Source organism: Rhipicephalus sanguineus, chromosome 2 (assembly GCF_013339695.2).
Source record: "Rhipicephalus sanguineus isolate Rsan-2018 chromosome 2, BIME_Rsan_1.4, whole genome shotgun sequence".
NCBI classification, from domain to species: domain Eukaryota; kingdom Metazoa; phylum Arthropoda; class Arachnida; order Ixodida; family Ixodidae; genus Rhipicephalus; species Rhipicephalus sanguineus.
This window is the reverse complement of record NC_051177.1, coordinates 214,064,949-214,079,032: the sequence shown is the minus strand read 5'-3', so window position 1 is coordinate 214,079,032 and position 14,084 is coordinate 214,064,949.

Here is a 14,084-nt window from a genome sequence, read left to right as displayed (position 1 = left end):
AACGGGTGACCGTTCAAATACGGGCGAAACTCTATAAGCGCCCATACTAGAGCTAAGTACTCCTTTTCAGTGACGCTGTAATTGGCTTGTGATTTTGTGAGCGTGCGACTCGCATGAGCGACGACGTATTCGGAGTAGCCGGGCTTACGTTGGGCGAGGACAGCGCCAAAACCAACCCCACTAGCGTCTGTATGCACTTCAGTTCCAGCTGTTGGGTCGAAACGGCGAAAAATGGGAGGAGAGGTGTCCAGACAACCAGGGGCGTAGCCAGAATGTTTTTTTTTTTTTTTTGGGGGGGGGGGGTTCAACCATGCTTTATGTATATTCGTGCGTGCCTTTGCATGTACGCGTGTATATATACACAAGCAAAACTGAAAATTTTTGGGGGGGTGGGGGTTGGAACCCCCAACCCACCCCTTGGCTACGGCCCTGCAGACAACGAAACGTAGCAAAGGCGACGTCGCAGTCAGGAGGCCAGGAGAAGAGGCCCGTGTCACCGCGCAGGAGCTGGGTCAATGGCGACATGATCGATGCAAAATTTCGAACGAAGCGCCATAACGTAGCGCCGTAGCGGAACGAACTAGGAACATTGTCCAACAAAACTGCGAAGTTCTTTGATGGTAACAGGCTTCGGGAACTCGGCGACTGCACGAAGTTTCGCAGGGTCGGGTAGAAAACTCTGCTTGTACACTATGTGACCTAAGATAGTCATCTCCCGCGCGGCGAAGCGGCACTTTTTGAGGTTTAGTTGCAATCCAGCGTTGGTTAAACTCGTCAAAACCTGTCTGAGCCGATGTAGGTGGTCCTTAAAATTAGGAGAAACAACGACAATATCTTCGAGGTAGCATAAGGAAATAGACCATTTGAGACCACGCAGTGTGATGTCCGTGAGTCGTTCAAACGTGGCAGGCGCGTTGCAAAGTTCAAAAGGCATCACGTTATATTCATACAGTCCGTCAAGTGTAATAAATGCAGTTTTCTGGCGATCAGCTTCAGCCATCGGAACCTGCCATTTGCCAGAACGTTAAGGAGGAGAAGAATTCTGCTCCTTTAAGGCTCTCAAGGGCGTCGTCGCTGCGCGGCAAAGGATAGACGTGTTTCCGCGGCACCTTATTTAAGCGGCGGTAGCCGGCGCAAAAGCGAATAGACCATTCCTTCTTGCAAACTAGAACCACAGATGTCCAAGGACTTTAGGATGATTGAATAACGCCACGGCGTAGTATATCTTCGACCTGGTAGTTGATGACACAATGTTCTGCAGCGGAGACGCGGTATGGTCTTTGACGGAAAGGCTGGTGCAAACCGGTGTCAATGTAGTGGTGCACCTCCAAAGTGCGGCCAAACTGCGGCTGAGAAACATCGAATAAACTCGTGATTTGTTTGAAAAGTCGAAAAAGCTCGGCGCGTTCTTCAGGAGTCAGAGTATCGGCGATGAAACTTGTGAATATGTCACTCGACGGGCCTTCCAGCGTTGAAAGGCCATGATGTTCGTTCCAGTAAATATGGCGTGATTCGTCTGGCACGTTAAGAAATAACGAAGAGTCAAGGTCTTCCACGTGACCGAGACATTCGCCGACAACCGGCGCTGACAGGGCATTGTAGACCGAAATATTGCCGCAGTGTCAAGCGTAGGACAAGGCAATAGGACGGCTCTGCTGCTCATGAATATATCGGCAGGTGTGAACAAGACCGTAGCATCCTTGAGGCCACCGCAAAAGACAACGGCATGAGAGGCAGGCGGAATGTCGGTGTCCTCGCGCAAGACCAGTTTAGGCGGCTTCGTGCAATTGTTCTGCACACAGCGGCGAAAATTCAACTTCAGCACCTGCGCAGTCGATGACCGCTTTATGACGTCATGAAAAGTCCCACCCGAGGATGACTTCATGCGAGCTGACCGAAAGAACAAAAGCTCCACAACGTGCCTGGTGCCTTTTATCAATACGCGCCTGGTACAGGCTGCGAGAGGTGTAATGTGCGGTGCGCTTGCCGTGCGAAGCGACAGTCCAGAGAGCGGCGTTGTTACATTGCGTAGTGAACGGCAGAGCTTGGCGGCTATAGAACAAACAGCTGCGCCAGTGTATGCAAGGGCAAATGAAGAAACACCGTCGACAGTTATGGCGACGAGGTTAATAGGAGAGGTGCGAGGATTTGGGCAGTTCGAGAATGCCTCTTGAACTGCGGCGTTTAGTTTTCATGGTTGGAGGGTCCGGATCGGCGACGCGCTGGGGAGAGCGATCGCCGTCGAGGAGATGGAGAGCGACGCTGCGGAAAGTCAGGGTGGTCAGTGTAAGCGTACCGTGGTGAGGGATGGATAGCAGTGGATGGGCGCATGGGCTGACTGCCGTATTGTAACGGCCGGGTAGCGTCGCTGGATGTTTGAAAGCGACGGCTATAATATCGAGCAATTACTCCTGCAGTACCGCACGCGTAGCAAATGGGGCGACTGTCAGGAGTCCGCCAAGAAATGCTGACTCTCGTCTCGGCCAAAGATGTAGGAAGAGGGCGGATTGGTGGACATATTACTGCGTGGGTTGGGCAGGCCTAGGCATGACTTGGGCATACCCAAGAGGTGCGGCTACAGGCTGCATAGCCGGCGCATACGTAAGAGGCGCGGCCATGGACTGCTGATGGTGAGTGACGGGAACAGATTGAGCGACCTCTTTGGCAATAACAGAGTGTTGGCGGCAGACGAGAGGACGGCTCCTGTGTAAAGGGAACCAAAGAAAGTTGACGAGCAACTTCTTCGCGGACGAAGTCCTTGATCTCCAGAAGCGTCAGCGAGTACTCGGGAACGGTACTGAGACTCGATAGCGAGTTGGCGTACGGTGGGTACGGCCGAGTCAGGGTGCGCGGTTTCCTCAACTCGTCATAGCTTTGACATAAGGTGACGACTTGCCAAACGGTAAGAGGATTCCTGGCCAGGAGCATCTGAAATGCGCCATCATCGATGCCATTGAGGATGTGCTGAATCTTGTCAGACTGTCATGGGATCGTTGACACGCTTACAAAGATCGATGATGTCCTAAATGTAACTCGTGAACGTTTCGGATGTCTTCTGTGCTCGAGTGCGCAAGCGTTTTTCAGCGCGAACTTTCCGGACAGTGGGTCGGCGAAACACTTCGCCGAAAGAAGTCTTGAATACTGATCATGTCGGGATGTCGCGTCTGTGATTGTGATACCACATTTCGGCTACGCCAGATAAAGTACGATATGAATCAACTTCTTGGCGTCATCCCACTTGTTATGAGCGCTCACCAGTTCGTAGTCAGTAAACCGGTCTTCTACGTCGCTCTCATCGGCATTGCTGAATACCTTTGGGTCCATCAACTGAGCAACTCCGGTGCCGTTGCCGGACTAGGCGGAAGGGTTACCGGTTGCTCTACGTTGGTTGTTATGATGGGCGACAGTGTTCCAGTCTCAGTTGACGGAGAACTTCAGCACCCTCCACCAAATGAGAAGAGGTTTAGTGACGGTGCGTTTTTGTGGTTACTCTATGAATAAACACAGCGAGTCAGGGCAGTGCACCGTCCAGAAACATGCCAGCGAGCAGCAGCGCGAGGCCTGTGAGCAGGAAAAACCCACCATGCCCAGCGTTGGCGATGCTGCTGACCGCAGACGCGTCTTCATCAAAACTGTACTTTTCCATTGCTTGGATAGCTATTCCAGAATGAAAGTGTCTAAACTAGTGCAACGGCACCCATTCCTATTGGAAAAAAGCTAATGGTGGGCATGGTGGAACCCACCATCCACCATTATACTGGATTAATGTAATGGGGGAATGGTGGATCCTGGGTGGCGTTGGATGGATAGTGGACAGTAGTTTAGGTGGGCAGATGGTGCACGGTAGCCTAGGTGGGTAGAAAGTCTACTGTGCATAAGCTATGTGGCAGGTACGGAGATGGCGGACATATTTGTCAATGAAATATTTTTCTTTCAATGCTCAATCAGTTACGATTGAAAACGTATCTTCCTTTTACACAAGGCACACAAGTTAACCACAGAAAACAAATTGATGATTCCCAGCTGTCGTTCCAAATGTGTTATCAGGAGAAACAGGCACCATAATACCATGTTTGTCCCGCCACGGTAGTCTAGTGGTTATGGCGCTCGACTGCTGACCCGAAGGTCGCGGGATCGAATCCCAGCCGCAGCAGATGCATTTTCGATGGAGGCGATAATGTTTGAGGCCCGTGTACTTAAATATAGTTGCACGTTCAAGAACCCCAGGTGCTCAAAAGTTCCGGAGCCCTCCACTACGGGGTCCCTAATAATCATATCGTGGTTTTGGGACGTTAAAACCCAGATTTTATTATTAATACCATGTTTGCACTGAGTAACAAACAACCTCGCTCAGTGAATAAGTTTGTCCATTTTTCTGCATTTCTTGGTGTTGTGCTTAATTCTTTGCCTTGAGCTTCTGCGGAAAACCTTCACCACTGCATCACGACTCAAGTACAGCCACCGAGGTGCATCGCTGCACCTCGGTGGTCGTAATTGTAGCGGCTACAAAGAGATGCATTTCTCCAAGCAACCCGAAAAATATTTAAAAGCATCATTAAAAGATAGAAGTGCTTTGTTTAAGTAATCAACATACCGATGCGCGTTAGACTACTCCTTTCGCACAATGAGATACATAGAGTGAGTCCTTGTTGCAATTATGGCATGTTGTTGGGCTAGTTGGCTCATACACTGCAAACCGTTTCACACCCTTATAGGTGTATTTGCGATAAAACACCTATCGTACACCCTTTTTTCTGTCAATATTATCCGAAAGGGTGTAATGTCTTCTTTGCACACCCTTCGCACACCCTTTTTTCATTTTTGGGTGTGCAATGGGTGTATGTTCTGTTAAACACCCATGGGTGTTCTTTGGATTTTACACCTATGGGTCAATTCACGCAATGAATTGACCCATAGGTGTAAACAGGTATCGTTGTACTGCTGAATGCAATTAACTGAGACATTGAACACCACGGGCAACGCCTCCTGAAACCACGGGTCACCACCCTGTTCGACAGAGCGTCTTGGCACAGGATACTGTTTCACGAGGCACCTGAGTGTGAAGCTACCTGCTCGTGAATCAGTAATGGTTCACCTTGGTCTGCTAAGCTTGCCACTCAATTTTCATTCTTTTAGTTGTGCATCACAAGTCTGCTGTAATTGCAAAGACGCATGTATTTTGCCTACTTTATTAGACAAGTGGTAGTGAAAATAAAATATAGCATTGTCGTGCCTGAGGTTCTGAATGCAGTGAGTCAACTGATGTTACTTATTTTGAGCTCACATATATTTAAGCCTTTACATCCAGATTTATTTTTGAGAAATCATTTCCAAAATAAGTTCATTTATTGCTTGATTGGATTGACACGTTGAATGAATGCCCGAAATACATTCGGAATAATATATGTATTTGTTTAGCATTCATAAGCATTTGTTCAGTTTAGAGACAGTTGGCTTCACTGCTCTGTGATCATCGCAAACACCCCTCCTAAAGCTTAATCTATAGCATACATATACAGGGAAATCTCGTTGGCACGATTCTGCATAACACGTTTTTTAGCCTAATACGTTTTCGTTTTTATTTCCTGCCAACATCCCTTGAAAATAATGCATTTTCATGAGTTTAATACCACCACATTTTTGCCAAAACGACCGCGAAAGTGGATCTTGACCGATATATCGAGAAATCCTGCGTATATTCTTCGCTATGACAGCTCGCACCGCGTTCCAACAAGCCACGATCTGCGCGTAGCAGAGCCGCTGAGACCACAGCAGCATCAGTTTAGCGGCAAAAAGATCGCTGCTAGGCGATCTTTTCTTTGAGATTATATACGTATATACATATACCGTATATTGCCGCTTTGTGAGGGCCTCCCCTCCAGTGAAGGGAGACTTTAAGCCCTGCTTGTAGTCAAGCAGCCCTTACTGTGTCGTCGCAATGCTTACTGCGATTCGAATACACTGTGTAAAGCATAACAAAACATAACACTGCCGCAGAAAGAAAGCTGCGCCCACGCGACCCAACAACGGCCGGGCGCCACCTCCTCGGCCGGCGCAGCCGGCGCAGCCGCCGCGCGTGCGCAGCGCGCGGGACAGCTCTATCACCACGTGACTTAAGCAACGCGCTCAGACACGCCGCCGGACTCCATCGTTTTCTGCGTGTGTTGTGCATCGCCTCCCGATCGGTCGAGTTTTGCAATCGGTGTGTTTCGGTTGTTTGAAGTGTGCGTGCGCTGTGTACTCGTCCTTTACCTTCTGCCAGTGCTGCTTATTACGAAGATGCACTATACTCACAGGGAGGCCTGCAGCTTCATATCGTGGAGCACTCGAACTGAAACGGTATGTACCACTATCACGTTGCTACGGCCAGCGCTTTGTTAACTCCGAGAGCGCGATCTAATGCCGTTAACTAAGCTTTTCTTAACTGGTTGACGATCGGTGAGCATTTGTTAACGTAGCGAGCATATGTGAGTGTATTGTTTCATCGGGATGAAGGCAAAGTTGTGTGACATTAGGCGCGGGCAAGCTTTGCTTTGTTTGGTGTTGAAAGCAGTGTGCGCATGCGCGGCTGTGATTCGGAGGGGGATTTGAACGCAGTTGTGGCGGTGCCCTCTTGTCGGCGGTGGTGTTGGAAGGGGGCCCCGCTCTCAATGAACCACTATTTTGATTTAAGAATAGTTGGGTTGTGACGGCGCCTGTTACCTCTAAGCATCAAGCGTGTCTAAGGCGCGTATGCTTCGGCCTGTTGGTAATTCAAGTGCATTTTTTTCGCACAAGAAAAAAAAAAAACAGGACAGAAAACAACGACGTGGTGTCCGCGTCGTTCTTTTCCGTCCGTGTTCGTTTTGTGCGCTAAAACTACCGTGATGCTCGAGTTGATGCGTGTGGGTCATTTTAACGCAGCATGTTGCTTCGTTTTAGGTACGCCGCGCGAAGCTCGCCTAAATGCTAATACATTCCGTTTCGTTAAATTCGTACCGACGTCTTAATTCATCCGTAACATACGTTTCCTGATAATGCCGGCACCCGTGCACGGGGAGCCGTTCGTTAAACTTCACTTGTGTTCGAATGAATTTTTCATGTCTGTGTGTGGCCGAATCGCCTTAACTACCTGAACTGTGCAAGCGCTAGTTCGAGCATCAGTGTGCACTTAGACGGGCGCAGGGTTTCCCATCAGGGGGGAGGGAAGTAGGAAGGTTAATCGCTGCCCCCCCTCCCCCCGCCTTACTAAAAAGTCAAAGTATGGGGGCAGACTTTGCCCCCCCCCTGTCTGAAATGACTAGGGGGGTGCACCCCCCCCCCCTTCCTGCGTACGCCTGAGTGCCCGCGTTCGAGCACAATTTATTTTATTCTATTTGTTTCCATTATGTCTAGCTTTCATTATTTTGTTGTGGTTATTAAGAGTTATATGCGCCTCGCCTGGCTTTGGCGTTGTAACTTCGCTAAATACTTTTACATGTACAAACATTAAAAAACGCAGTTTGTACGACCACCTCCAATGATGTTATTTGGTAAAAGACAAGCCTAATGATTTATAAGACATTTTAAATTCTCCAATCATCTTCAAGGCTGCAAGTTGCAGTCTTGAAGAGAAGTCTGTGTGCAGAGTTTTGTTTTATATGCTTTTTATCGCTGTGCAGGAATCCTTCATGCCACTAAAGAATGCTCCTTTTTCTTCAAAAATGCGGATGATATTTGTCAAATAGTACTTTCTCTTTCCCAAACAAGCTGATTGCACGTAGAAAAGCTGTTAATTCTCTCCAGTTCCATATGGGCCATGTTATGAGCTTCATTTTTGGATGGTACTATCGTGAACAATATGAGCTCGAACACGCGAGCGCGTGGCGCACAGCCTTGAACCTTAAGTCGGCTGATTCGCAGCGGCGGCTGTCGGAAACAAAGCGGAAAGGGCGCCGCGCTTCCACTAGCTGTTGACCCTCCCGCTTCGATATTTTTGATGCGAAACAGCATCTTAGAGAGTGTCAGTGGCCGCTAGCGGTGATATGAATTCTCATCAACGCGAACAGCCACATCAGACTAGGTAGCTGCTGAGATATCGGCTGTGACGTAGCCTGCCACGATGCGCAGGCCATGCTTGCGCATCGGTATCTCGGTGGTGTCGGCTGAGGATTTTGCTGCGCCTCATTTATTTATTTTGTTATCATTGCTAGCGGTCATTGGCATGCAATCAGCCGACATCTCGCAGCAACGCTAGCGAGGCGGGAGTACCAACAGTCAGCGGAACAGCGCCCCCCCTCTCCCCTCCAGTTTCGGCAGCGCCATCTACGTATCACCCTATCTCAGTTTTAAGGCTATTTTCCACGTGCTCTCATGTTCGAGCTCATATTACGATAGTACACGGTACAGAAACTGTTATTTACTGAAACAAATAATTGAAGTCTGCCTAGCGCTTTCCAGACAATGATCTTTTTATTTTTTATCATGCAGGGAGCGAGCGTTCCAATAACACCTTGCATTGTGTACGATGGCCCCGATCTTCCCTATGCAAGCAAGCTTTTCCTCCATGTGGACAAAGAACTGCTCTTCAGTGGGTCCAATGCCGAAGAATGAGTAGCTGCACTCATGGCAGCACATTGGCTGTTAAATATCGACTGCCATCACAAGGCGTTCAACGTTCTCGTCGCTGTTGAATGGCTCCTTCTTGGCCAGTGGGTAATGACTCCGAGGACACAAGTAGTAAAGCTCCTGAACATTTTCAAGAAAGCCTAGAAAATAGGCCTTAGCTTCTGCTTAAAGTATGTCGCCACCTGTGATTAACTCGAGCTTAAGCCATAAAGTTATATTTTCATACGGTAACGAGTAGTTATTTGTTTTACATTATACAGAAACGAATACTATGGCGGTACTAGTATTTCATTTCAATTTCGTGCTCATCTTCTTGTGACATTTTAATACACGCCATATTGTCTCTGCCGATTTCAACATGTTCTCACAGGTCATTCCACTTTGTGGTTATTGGCTTAGTTTTTATATTCAAAGGACTTTATGACTTTTTTGCAGTAGTTTTAATAATTGAGATCTTTTGCTATTGAAACTTTTGCTTAACAAAACTGCCAGTACTTGTCAGTGAAATCAGTGCATCGAATATTGTTTTAAATTTTATTTTTGAGCTATATGACAAGCTTTAAGATTTGTCAATATTTATAAAGGAAATAAATACTCGTTTTATTCAATTACCAATGATTCTGTTGTATTTGCTTGGAAAGGGATAATCTTTAAATTTCTCTGAACATGCCCGTGTAAAATTTGATTCTACTGTTATGTAGGTAATGCTTCTGCAGTGCTGTCGTCGTCATAACGTCCCTATTCCCATGCATTTCCTGCATATTACCGCATTCAGCATGCGCTGCAACGTGCGCGTCATGGCCCGATTGCTCACTTTTTTGTGTTGGAGCCACAATCCATTGCTTTTGAGAAAGTGGGAAATATTTCATAATTCCAGTAATGTGCACAGTTTTCTACTTCACTCATGTACTTTCCCAGAAAAGAGATAATATGGAGGCCTGCTGTGGAATACGACATTCTGAGTCCTTAAAATGTTGCGTGAGTTGTCACGGAGCATTGATACCCTGCTCGTGTATCAGCTACAGCTGTGTGATGACAGTGTTTACCCTACTAAGAAAGTCGACAACAGGCACAATGGTGTGGGCACTGCTGGAATTTTGAAACTTTATCAATCCACTTTCTCATCAAGGAATTGCACATTTCTGAACTATCTCTTTAACAGGAGAACGACCAGACCGTACCTTGTGTGTTCCAGTTGATTTCAAACACATACACTGACGCTATGCAGCCCATTTAAGACGATGGCACCTTATTTTATCAACTGCATAAGTGCAAGTATAAGAAGTGGCACCAATATTTCCCTTCTTGGGAAGGGCAACTACAGCGGGAAAATTCATTCTGGGGTGCGCTCGAAGGGATCAGGTGTCTGTAGTGCCCCAAGGGGGCTGACAGGGAAGAAGGTTCATTTGTGCTTCTCCCTGTAACTGCTACCTTTTCGAGGGCGGTTTCATCTATTACACCCCACTCGCACGGGTGTAGCTTGTTCTAAGACCCATACTGCACTATACGCCTGTGTTACAATGAAGCATGTTAAATTCAATTCCTCATTATGAAGTGGAAATAACGCCCTTGCTTCATATTTTGACACAAACGCCTTGGTCATTTGTCCTCCATGTCATTTGCGCTCCTTGTTTGGCGGCATACGCGATGCCGCTCCGCACACTCGAGAAAGGTCATTGAATACCGTAGAATTTGTCTCGGATGTACGAGCTTTGTGTTTATAAAAGCTTGACTTTATTTTGTACTATTGGATAACTGTGTGAACATGCAATGTGTGTCAACACATTTTAGGTAATGACTTTGTATTCAGTCACGATTGCACTGTATATGTAAGGGCCATATATGCCGTGCTTCATATGCACCATAAAATCAGTGCTGCTGCCGGCATTTTCCTTCTGTGGCAGGAGCCACTATAATAGGTAATGCGCCCTTTAAAGGTAAGCTTTATAGCGTTTCAATGGGAGCCAACTGGGAGGGGGGAACCACTCGAATTATGGAAATTTTTGCCTGGGTGTTTGGGTGTAATTGTGCATAAACACCTTAACGCCCTTTTTCTCGTTTGGGTGTAATGTGCTTTTACACCCTACACCTTTTTTTACATTTGGGTGTAATATGCTTTTACACCCAGCCACACCCATTGGGTGAAAGTTTGAAATTACACCCATTGTATAGGTGTAATCCTGCTTGGTACACCTATTTTTTGGGGTGTAGGGGTGTGAGTTATAGACACCAAGTTACACCCATACGGGTGTAAAGTGGTTTACAGTGTAGATACAGCAGATACGCTTAAACTGGGCGAAGATAACACGTTAGCACACAGAAATAAACACCAACACGAAGCGCATGGTGTGTGCTTTTTGCGCTTCTGGTGTGTGTTTCTATGTTCTAACGTGTTGCCTGTGCGTAGTTTAAACGTGTCGTTATAATACAGTACAATCGCACTACAATTTGCTAGAGCTGGTCAGCTATTACCGTGTGTTTCTTTTTTTTTTTCGCGAGCTGCCGTAAACGGAATAGTGTCGGCATTCCGTGACGGGACAATTACTTGCCTTCGCAACAGGCGTTAGCTAGATGGCAGCCCCTGAAGGAAATCTCGTTAAAACAATTAGGTTAGTTCTGTCGGAAAATAACCTTCCACTCGCAAAATAAATGCGCGATTGGCTAGCCCGCGCTCAGCAAGAAAAAAAAAACACAAAACGAAACCACAGCCTAAACTTTCAGACGTTGTAGCGGCAAATCAAATCCACAATGGACGATGCCGGCAGCCGTGCAACGGGCATACACAGCCGGCCAGTTTCCGCTGGCGCTGCAGTGCCGAACACCCCGCCCCCCCCCCCCCCCGCCCCATCTTCCCCCGAAGCCCGCCTTAAACATCATGTCATCATTCAGGGGCGCATTCTAAACAAAGTCCCGTTATTAGATACATAAAAACTTATTAGTGCACAAGGGTGCTAACATAATCAGTGTTCATTATTGCGTACCTATGACACAACATAGAGGCTAAACAAACACCGGTAAATGTAACTTACCGTGCCTCACCGATTATCAATCACAGCCCAACCCGGTGGCTGCAGCATTACTTTTTTTTAGTTTGGTTATTCCAAGTGCAGTGACGGTGGCTAAATGCCTGTGTAAGACGAGCGCCTTTCAGGCGAAAATTTTACCTGGGTGATTCCACGTAAGATCGAACAAACAATGGCTGGTCAACTTTATAAATTCATTACAAATTTTGATATATTATTGCCTGATGAGCGGAAAAAAGATATCCGCAAATTGTTTTGCCGCCAAAGATTTTTTCGAAGAACAGAAACTCAATAATGACGAAGAGGTGGAGTGGAGTGTTCATCCACTCTGCTGTTATGGCCAACATTCATTATGAATTGCACAAAATATACTAAAGTTAGGCGCCTGAATTTTCTTTAACTTAATATATGCATATATATGCATGCTTTTGCTTCTGCTCAGGTATTTTTAGTTTTTATGCGTAGTGTAGATGTTTTTATCAAAAATCTCAAATTTGGCCGAGGAAACGTTATTTTCTTCAATTTGAAGGCCTTTATCTCAAAAAAGCCTAGTAGCAGAGCGATAAAAACTTCGCATTGCGTTCTTTGCATATTTATCTACCAAACTGCCGAATCTTATATTTATATAACTTTTCAGTAAAGAGATACGATCGGGCAAATTTCAAGAAAACGCTGAACAATGGAAACTTCTGACGGCAATAAAAAAAAAACATTTTTATATTTCTTAAACTTTGTCCAATTATTCTCCTCCACATCAGCTTTCGCAGGCATTGAAAACATATTGCATAATTTTATTGCACTAATAGTTACGACCCCTCCATGCGGCCCTTAGGCAAGGATTGGCAATTCCGACTCCTTGCCCAGAAAGTGTATAGAATGCAGGCAGGATTGAATTTCTTTTCATTAAAAGGGCAGCAGTACCGAAAAAGGTGCCGGCGGCACTGAAGACGTTAATTTTTAACTTGTTGGCTACCGCAGCGGCCACGAGCGCGGGGCTACCAAGCAGGCGGGCGCGCACCCGAGATGCTCGTTGTAAGAGACGGCGCAGTGAGAGATCGTTTTCGCGTCCTCAGACCGATTAAGTTCGAAACAGCAACACCTCTCGGGTGACTTGAATGCACGTGCACTGGAGCTTCGCTATTCTATCCGCCCTCTGTTCGCATTGCTCGGCGCTGATAACACGGCGGAGATGGAAGCAAGATGAAAACTCTATAAGGGAGCTATAAGCGCTCGCTTCACGCACGCTGCTGCCAGAGAAACTGCGCTGCGCCAGTTGCGATCAGTGGAAAGCATGAACGTGGCGCTCCAGTGGCAAAGCAAAATATGGAATGTAAAAGGAAAGAAAAGCAAAACTATCGGAAACCGGTTGGGCTTGCCTATCTAAGATGTCGGCAGCAGACGGCCTGAACTGGCCGCACTTTCGGTCCGCTGTGCACCCTTCATTCGACGCCGATAGTGCTTGCGCTTTGCTCTTACTCTACTCCTCCTGTGCATCTCATGGCGAGAAAGTGTAGCTCTCAATCATTGCGTTGTGTAGACTACGTTTCGAAGCACAAGAGGCTTAATTATTGCAAAGAAGCCAAAATTTCGCAGAGTTAGCGACCAAGACATCAATACTTTGAAGGATCGTTTAACATCCGAAAGATCAGTGACTGTCAGTGAGACGGACTACTTGTGCTACGCCTGCTTTTGCTACGATTAAAATGAAAGATGTTCGCACAACGCGCAGTTGAACGATGACATTCTTATGTCCTCTGAAAAAGAAATCGACGTCATTAACAAGATCACTGCGACTACCGGCGTGTCCTCTTTGAAACCTCCTTGCACAGTTACAAGTCGGTTCAGGCCAGCCTACATCAAGAGAAAACAAACTGAGGGGCAAAAGGTGGCAGAAGGTGGCAGCCGAAAATGTTCGCTGCAAGATACGGCGGGCATAAAGTTAAAGGGGTACTGACACAAAATTTCGCGGCCGAGATAGCCTGCTGGATCAATTCCCGTGTACGTGCGTGTACCATCTGCAAAATATCGACAGCGAATAAAACTTGGAAGGTATTTTATATGATTTTTGAAGTTCGCGAGCGCGATCCAGCATTATAGGCCGCACCTAGTGCATGGACACCTTCGGAGGTGACCCGAGGTGACCCCCCTACTTCCCCTACGTAACCGTTGCAGCCGGTACAAGTTATGATGACGTCGTAGCCGCCATTTCTGTTTTGAGCGCTTCCCGACAAATTGCTCCTCGCCAGCGGGTCAAACCTGAAGTGATTCGCCACGTCGAAAATTCCTTCCATCCCCGCCACAAGAAAATTCCTTCCATCCCCGCCGCAAGAAAATCGTCGCCATCAGACGACGATAAGCCCGACGACGACAGACCGCGCGGAAATGCGTCACTGTTATGTGTGCTCACGTGACCGAGCGTTTCAGTTGCTAGGTGGTGATAGTAGCACCCGGCGGCTTGTCGTATTTGGAGCTCTG